The following is an 8231-nucleotide window of genomic DNA, read 5'->3' as shown; positions in this document are numbered from 1 at the left end:
TTAGGCCAGTAATAGCTTGCCTGGACTACTTTCCTGGCCAAGGTTCTTCCCCTACTGTGGTTTGCACATATCCCTTCATATATCTCAGCCAAGACATATTGTGCTTCTTGTGCGGAGATGCATTGCAGTAAAGGATCAGGGAAACCTCTTTTTATAAAGGATTCCATCGATGAGTAGGAACTTGGCCGCCCTTTTCTTTATCTTTCTTGCCTCTTCTCTTGCTTCTGGCAATTTTCCTCCATCCAAGTACTCCACTATACTGCTCGCCCAGTCTGGGGTACTTGACCCCAAAACTCCTACGTCGATGCTCACAACTGGGACCTCGACGACCCTTCTCTCGACTGGCCATGGTAGGGGTACTTCCTCCCCTCCTGATGCCGCTCTTGCCAATCTATCTACGACGTCATTGTCCACCCTTGGTATCTATGTTATAGCAAAGTATGAGAACAGATCTCGTATTTCCTAAACTCGTGCAAGATATTTCTTCAATTTTTCGCCCTTTGTAGCGTACATGCCCAAAACCTGATTTACTACTACTTGTGAATCCGACCTGGTGTCTACTTTGGTTGCCCCAATCTGGGCAGCCACAGACAAACCCGCTATCAATGCTTCATACTCAACTTCGTTGTTTGTTACTTTGAATGCCAGTGTGACCATGTAATATTGTTCCTGCCCTTCGGGGCTCAGTAAATGTGTTCCCAGGCCTTCGCCTGTTTGGCAGGATGACCCATCTATAAACAATAACCAGAGCTTTCCTGACGGTGCTATCACCTCTTCTTGGGGAAATCTGAGAATTCTGCTACAAAATTCGCCATTGCTTGCCCTTTTATGGCTTGGCTCGTACTCTATATCGAACTCACTCAGCTCGATTGACTAACCTATCAGCCTCCCTGTACAATCTGGTTTCCTCAGTATTTTTTCCAATGGAGCTTCTATTAGTACCTTCACTGCGTGGGCCTAGAAATAAGGATGGAGCTTCCTAGTCGCCCTACCAAGGGAAATGCCAACAACTCAATTTGAGAGTATCTAGCTTCTGCTCCTCTGAGTGCTCGACTCACATAATATACCGGATGTTGCATGGCTTCTTCTTCCTTTATGAGGACAGCGTATATAGCGTGCGGGGAGATTGCTAGATACGCATAGAGTACATCTCCCTTCTCTGGTCGCTTTAAAAGGGGTGGACTGGCCAAATACTGTTTTAACTTTTTGAACGCTTTGTCCCACTGTTCATTCCAAGGATGTACCTTCTGCAGTACTTGGAAAAAGGGGAGGCACTTGTCTGTTGACCTAGCTATGAACCTTCCTAGGGAGGCCACTCTTCCTGCCAGTCGTTGAGTCTTGTTCAGATTCTTTGGCGGCTTCATATTAATTAGGGCCTCTATCTTATCTAGAGAAGCTTCAATTCTTCTCTCCGACACGATGAAGCCCAAGAATTTTCCTAACTAGACCCCGAAAGCACATTTTGATGGGTTCAGCCTCATCTTGTAATGGCATAAGACTCCAAATGCCATTCGCAAATACCCAAGGTGCTGAGCGGGCTCTTTGCTTTTTACTAGCAGGTCATCCACGTAAACCTCCGTAGATTTCCCAATCTATTCCCTGAACATCCGATTTACCAACCTTTGTTAGGTCGCCCCTGCATTCTTCAATCTAAAGGGCATGACCTAGTAGCAATACAGCCCTCGGTCTGTGATGAAAGATGTCTTTTCTTCGTTTGTCGTGTTCATCCGTATCTGATTGTAACCCAAATATGCGTCCATGAAACTCAACATATGATGCCCTGCTATAGCATCTACAATGACGTCGATGCGTGGTAAGGGGAAGCTATCTTTCGGGCAAGCCTTGTTTAAATCTGTGAAGTCTACGCACATTCTCCACTTCCCATTCTCCTTTTTCACCATGACAATATTGGATAACCACTCTGGGTAGTGGGCCTCTCCGATGAAGCAAGCCGCAAGCAACCCTTCAACTTCTTCACTAATGGTAGCATACTTCTCTGCACTGAACGACCTCCTCTTCTATCTCACTGCCTTGTGCGATGGGTCCACGCTTAAGCAATGCTCAATGATGTCATTGTCTATACTGGGCATTTCTTCATGGCTCCATGCGAAGACATCCCTGTGTTCTATCAACAACTTTATCAGGGCTTCTTTACCTGTTGGTGGGACTTGTGTCCCGATTTGAGCAATTGTCCCGGGGCGATCAGCGTACGATGTCACGAGTTCCAGAGGTTCGTTGACTTCTGCATGTTGCTAAACCCGGTCATCCCTGACTTCTATATCTCTCTCGCAAGTTACCATCATAGGTGGCGGCAGAGGAGGCAAGGCCCCATCCTATCTTGCGACCGTGCAGACTTCCTTCTTGATTTTCTTTAATTCCTGCACATAACATTCTCGAGCTAGGGCTTGCTCGCTTCTCGCCTCTCCCACACCACCATCTGTTGGGGACTTCATCTTGAGGTGGTAGGTGGACGTTACTGCCCTCAAATGGTTGAGTGTCGGTCTGCCAAGTATGGCATTGTAGGAGGAAGGAGCTTTCACTACTAAAAAGTCGGTCATCGTGGTTGCTGTTCGCACCCCCGTGCCCGTAGTTACTGGGAGCATGATCACCCCTACTAGCTGGATGGTATCCCCTGAGAAACACTTTAACGACGTAGGGGAGAGCCTCAGTTTTCCAACATCAATCCCCATTTTGATAAACGCCTCCCAAAACAGTATATTAGCCGAGCTCCCATTGTCTACTAGTACTCGCCTAGTTGTGTAATTAGCTATCACGAGTGTTAACACCAGATCATCGTCAGTGTTATCACGAGTGTTTTAAAGGCTGTTCTATAAGCCCACAAGGCATCAGACAATCTCAAAGACCAATCCTTCCTGTTTGGGTTAACTGTTTTTTCAAGAATGTTTTTAATCTCCCTATTTGCTAGTTCAGCTTGTCCATTGGTTTGAGGATGATAGAGAGTAGAGATTTTATGATGAATACCATACTTCTTCATTAAGGCCGAGAAATGCTTGTTACAAAAGTGGGTGCCATTATCACTGATTATGGCTTTAGGCATGCCAAACCTTGCAAAAATGTTTTCTTTTAAAAATTTTAAAACAACTTGATGATCATTAGATTTGCAAGGGACTGCCTCAACCCACTTAGAAACATAGTCAACAGCAAGCAAAATGTATAAATAGCCATAAGAAGAAGGAAATGGTCCCATAAAATCTATACCCCAACAATCAAAAATTTCAATCACTAGTATGGGTTGCATAGGCATCATATTTCTCCTAGTGATTCCTCCTAATTTCTGACAAGGTTCACAAGTTTTACAAAAACTAAAGGCATCCTTGAACATGGTTGGCCAATAAAATCCGCTTTGAAGAATTTTGGCCACTGTTTTGTGGGCTGAAAAATGCCCACCACAAGCTTCCGTATGGCAAAAATTTAAGACATCAGAAATTTCATCATTGGGCACACACTTCCTAATGATTTGATCTGAACAATACTTGAAAAGGTAAGGATCATCATAGAAGAAAGATCTCACCTCATGTATGAATTTCCGTATATCTTGAGCGCTCCAATGAGGTGGTGTTTGTCCTGTCACCAAGAAATTTACTATATCAGCAAACCAAGGCAAATTTTCAACTAACATAAGATGTTCATCAGGAAAAGAATCAAGAACAGGTGTCGGTTGTTCAGTTTTAGCAACTGTGAGCCTAGACAAATGGTCGGCTACCACATTCTCTACTCCTTTCTTGTCTTTGATGATAATATTGAACTCCTGGAGTAAAAGTATCCATCTAATCAACCTTGGTTTTGCATCTTTCTTTGCCAATAAATACTTGAGAGCTGCATGGTCAGTAAAGATGACTATAGGAGAACCAAGAATATATGCACAAAACTTCTCTAAGGCAAATACCACAGCAAGTAATTCTTTTTCAGTAGTAGAATAATTTTTTTGAGCAAAATTCAAAGTTTTACTTGCATAGTAAATGACATAAGGAAGTTTGTTCCTACGCTGTCCAAGAACAGCTCCTATAGCAAAATCACTTGCATCACACATGATTTCAAAAGAAAGTGACCAATCAGGAGGTTGAAGAATAGGAGCAGTGGTTAGCAAAGTTTTAAGCCGACAAAAAGCTTCTTGACACTCGGATGTCCAATAAAATTTTACATCATTCATCAATAGGTTACATAGAGGCTTAGAAGTAGAGCTAAAGTCTTTGATAAATCTCCTATAAAAACCCGCATGCCCAAGAAAAGATCTAATGTCTTTTATTGACTTAGGTGTAGGAAGTTTAGAAATCAACTCAATTTTTGCTCTATCTACTTCAAGTCCTCTAGATGAAACAATATGTCCCAGAACAATGCCCTGTTGTACCATGAAATGACACTTCTCCCAATTAAGTAGCAATTGCTTCTCTTCACACCTGGCCAAAACAGCTTGTAAATTGGTTAAACAACTCTCAAATGAATCACCAAATACAAAAAAATCATCCATAAACACTTCTAGGGTGTTCTCAATCATGTCACTAAAAATGCTAAGCATGCATCTTTGAAAAGTTGCTGGTGCATTGCATAAACCAAAAGGCATTCTCCTAAAAGCAAAAGTACCAAAAGGACAAGTAAAGGTGGTCTTCTTTTGATCCTCTGGTGCTATTTCTAATTGATAGTAACCGGAGAATCCATCTAAGAAGCAATAAAAAGCATGTCCAGCAACTTTTTCTAACACTTGATCAAGAAAAGGCAAAGGAAAATGATCTTTCCTAGTGGCGGCATTCAACTTCCTATAATCTATACACATGCGCCAACCAGTAGGAATTCTGGTGGGAATCGATTCATTTTGCTTATTTTTAACAATGGTAAGCCCAGATTTTTTTGGAACTACATGAATAGGACTTACCCACTTGCTATCCGAGATGGGGTAAATGATACCCACATTAAGCAATTTCAACACCTCACTTTTAACCACTTCCTTCATTGTGGGATTCAACCTTCTTTGCATTTCCCTAGAAGGCTTTGCTTCATCTTCTAAATAAATCCTATGGGTACACTCCAAGGGACTTATACCTTTTATATCAGCCATTGTCCACCCAATAGACTTTTTATGCTTCTTAAGGACCTCTAGCAATTTATCTTCTTGTTCACTAGTTAAGTGAGAAGAAATTACCACAGGGAAGGTGCTTTGTGGTCCTAAGAAAGCATACTTCAACTCCAATGGAAGAGGTTTGAAGTCCAAAGTTGGGCATTGCTCCTCTGAAGGCTTAAGGGTTGATGTCAATGGTGGAAGTTGCTCAAATTTTGGCCTTCATGGTGGTGTAACTTGCTGACCTATTGAGGAAACAAAAGATGAGTCATTAACATTATCAAATATTTTCAAATCTTCCTCAAATTCCTCTAAAGAATCAATAAGTTGAAAGTAATGTGTAGAATTTTCATCAATGAAATTTTCCAGCAAATTCACTTCATGAACTTCTTCAACTTCTTGCGGTTGCCTGCAAAGATTAAAAATATTTAGTTCCAAGGTCATATTTTCAAAACTCAACTTTAAAACTCCACTTCTACAATTTATGAGTGCATTAGAAGTAGCCAAGAAGGGTCTTCCTAAGATAACAGGTGCTTGGAAGGTAGAATGAGTAGTCAATTGCATGTCGAGTACGACAAAGTCTACCAGATAGTAGAATTTGTCTACTTGAACCAAAACATCTTCCACAACACCCCTAGGAATCTTAATAGACCTATCAACCAACTGCAATGTGATAGAAGCAGATTTCAACTCACCCAATCCAAGCTGTACATAAACATTATAAGGCAATAAGTTCACACTTGAACCTAAGTCTAATAATGCTTGGCCTATTTTTGAGCTCCCTATCATACAAGCTATGGTAGGGGATCCTGGGTCCTTGTATTTGGGAGGAGTGTTGGTTTGGATAATAGCACTAACCTGCTCAGTAAGAAAAGCTTTCTTTTGCACATTCAATTTTCTTTTTACGGTCCATAAATCCTTTAAAAATTTAGCATAGGTAGGAATCTGTTGAATAGCATCTAACAATGGTATATTAATCCTAACTTGCTTAAAAATTTCAAGAATTTCAGTGTGATGCTTATCTTTGTGCAAAGGGGCTAACCTTTGAGGAAAAGGTGCAAGTGTAGTGCTTGGGACACTTTCAAATTCCAAAGGATCATGTGCCTCATTTTCAGAAGGAGGTTTAGAAGTGTTACCATTCTTTTCTACCTCTTGAGCTGGAATGCCAATCACCTTACCACTTCTCAAGGTTGTAATAGCCTTGACTTGCTTGACATTTAAATCTCCTGCCATACTTTGAAATTGCTGGTTTTGGCCTTGGGGATTAGGCTGAGATTGTGCAGGGAACTTCCCTTTCTCTTGAGCACTCATGGTTGTAGTCAACCTTGTGACTGACCCACGAATCTCAGCAATGGCTTGTGAATTTTGACTGTTGATAGCAGCTTGGCTTTGCATGAATTGCTGAAAATTGGTGGACAGCTGTTGGAAGTTGGTGGATAATTGTTGGAAATTGTCTTCAAGGTTCTTTTTCTGAGCTGGCACCATGTGGTTGGCATATTGAGATGGTCCTGAACCTCCTGGGGTAGTGTATGGTGCAAATTGTGAAGGACCAGCTATGTTGGGTGCAGGTAAAGCAGCTTGTTCACCCCTCCAACTGAAATTAGGGTGATTTCTCCATCCCGAATTGTAAGTGTTGGAGTAAGGACCTGAAGAAGATTTAGCAACCGTATTAACAGCATTAGATTGATCCAAGAGAACTTCTTTAAAGGCAGGAATAGTCGGGCAATCATTAGTTGAATGCCCTTGGTCCTCACAAATATTACAACTCAAGGTAATCTGAGGTACAGCTTGTACTTCATTCACTTTCTTCAGTTCTATGGTTTCTAATTTCTTAGAGATCATAGCCAACCTAGCATTCAAATCATCTACTTCTCTCAGATTATATTTCCCACCCCCTGAAATTGTCCTTGAACTTTCTGACCTATCATGAACATCAGATGTATCCCATGATTGTGCATTTTCAGCTAGATAATCAAAATATTCAAAAGCTTCCTCAGGTTCTTTGTTAAAAAATGCTCCATTACACATAGTCTTCACAAATTGTCTCATTTTTTGTTGCAAACCCTCATAAAAAAAACTAATGAGCCTCCAATTCTCATATTCATGATGAGGACATGCATTTAAAAGGTCTTTGAATCGTTCCCAACAATAATAAAATGTTTCCACATCCTTTTGGCCAAAATTCATGATCTGTCTTTTCAAGGCATTGGTTCTATGCATGGGAAAAAATTTCTTTAAAAACTCAGTTTGCATTTCTTGCCAAGTCCCAATGGATCTTGGTCTTAAAGAATTCAACCATGTCTTAGCCTTGTCTTTTAAGGAAAATGGAAACAGTTTCAATCTTATGACTTCATCAGTGCATGTTCTATCCACGAATGTGGAACACACTTCTTCAAACTCTTTGATATGCAAATATGGGTTTTCAGATTCCATACCATGAAAGTGTGGTAACAATGGAATCATCCCAGGTTTGAAATTAAAAGCATTTGCATTAATAGGTAAAATGATGCAAGAAGGTGTGCTAGTCCTAACAGGCTGAAGATATTCTCTAAGAGTCCTGTTTGGATTCTCCACTTCCCTATCATGATGCTCATTTTCAGCCATGATGCTAATAGTGTCTGATGATGATTCAACAGAAGATGATGCAAAGCTAAAAGATGTCAATGATTTTATCCTAAACAGTCGAGATGTATGGTCTCTAGTCCAACCAATCATACAAACAAGAGCAAAAAATCAAAGACTATGAAGAATAAACAGAGAGAAGGGAAAAAGATTAGATGTCACCCTGGCTGTGAAGAGATTCACAGCTCCACAAACGTCCTCTCAGCAGTAGAGGAATGCTTTAATAAACACCAGTTGTCCCCGGCAACGGCGCCAAAAACTTGACTCGGTTTCGAAGGTGCTTCCAAGTGTAGAAGTGTCAAGTTGTATCAAGGATAAGTCCAGGATCGTATTCCACAGGGACAAAGGGTTATCAAAGCGTATATGAGATTTTTTTTTTTTTGAGTAACAAATGTGTCGACTATGAGAGATGAAAATGAAATGAAAATGCAATACAAAATGATAATCGAAATTGAAATTAGAGTTTCTAAAAGAAAGGGCAATTTAACAAACACTTGGGTTGGGTGTGAGACTCTCTTTATTTCGGATCCTAGAT

The 8231-nt window shown here is 40.7% G+C and overlaps 1 non-coding gene across 1 annotated transcript; it reads left to right on the top strand.

Moving 5' to 3' along the window:
- Positions 1 to 7172: 7172 nt before the first annotated feature.
- On the top strand, positions 7173 to 7279 carry LOC122293780. The gene has a single exon (XR_006237360.1). It is a non-coding gene; the product is annotated as a small nucleolar RNA R71 (small nucleolar RNA).
- The last annotated feature ends 952 nt before the right edge of the window (positions 7280 to 8231 follow it).

This window comes from Carya illinoinensis, chromosome 1 (genome assembly GCF_018687715.1).
Source record: "Carya illinoinensis cultivar Pawnee chromosome 1, C.illinoinensisPawnee_v1, whole genome shotgun sequence".
Taxonomy (NCBI): domain Eukaryota; kingdom Viridiplantae; phylum Streptophyta; class Magnoliopsida; order Fagales; family Juglandaceae; genus Carya; species Carya illinoinensis.
The sequence above is the reverse complement of the archived record's forward strand: the minus strand, read 5'-3'. Positions and strand labels throughout refer to the sequence as shown.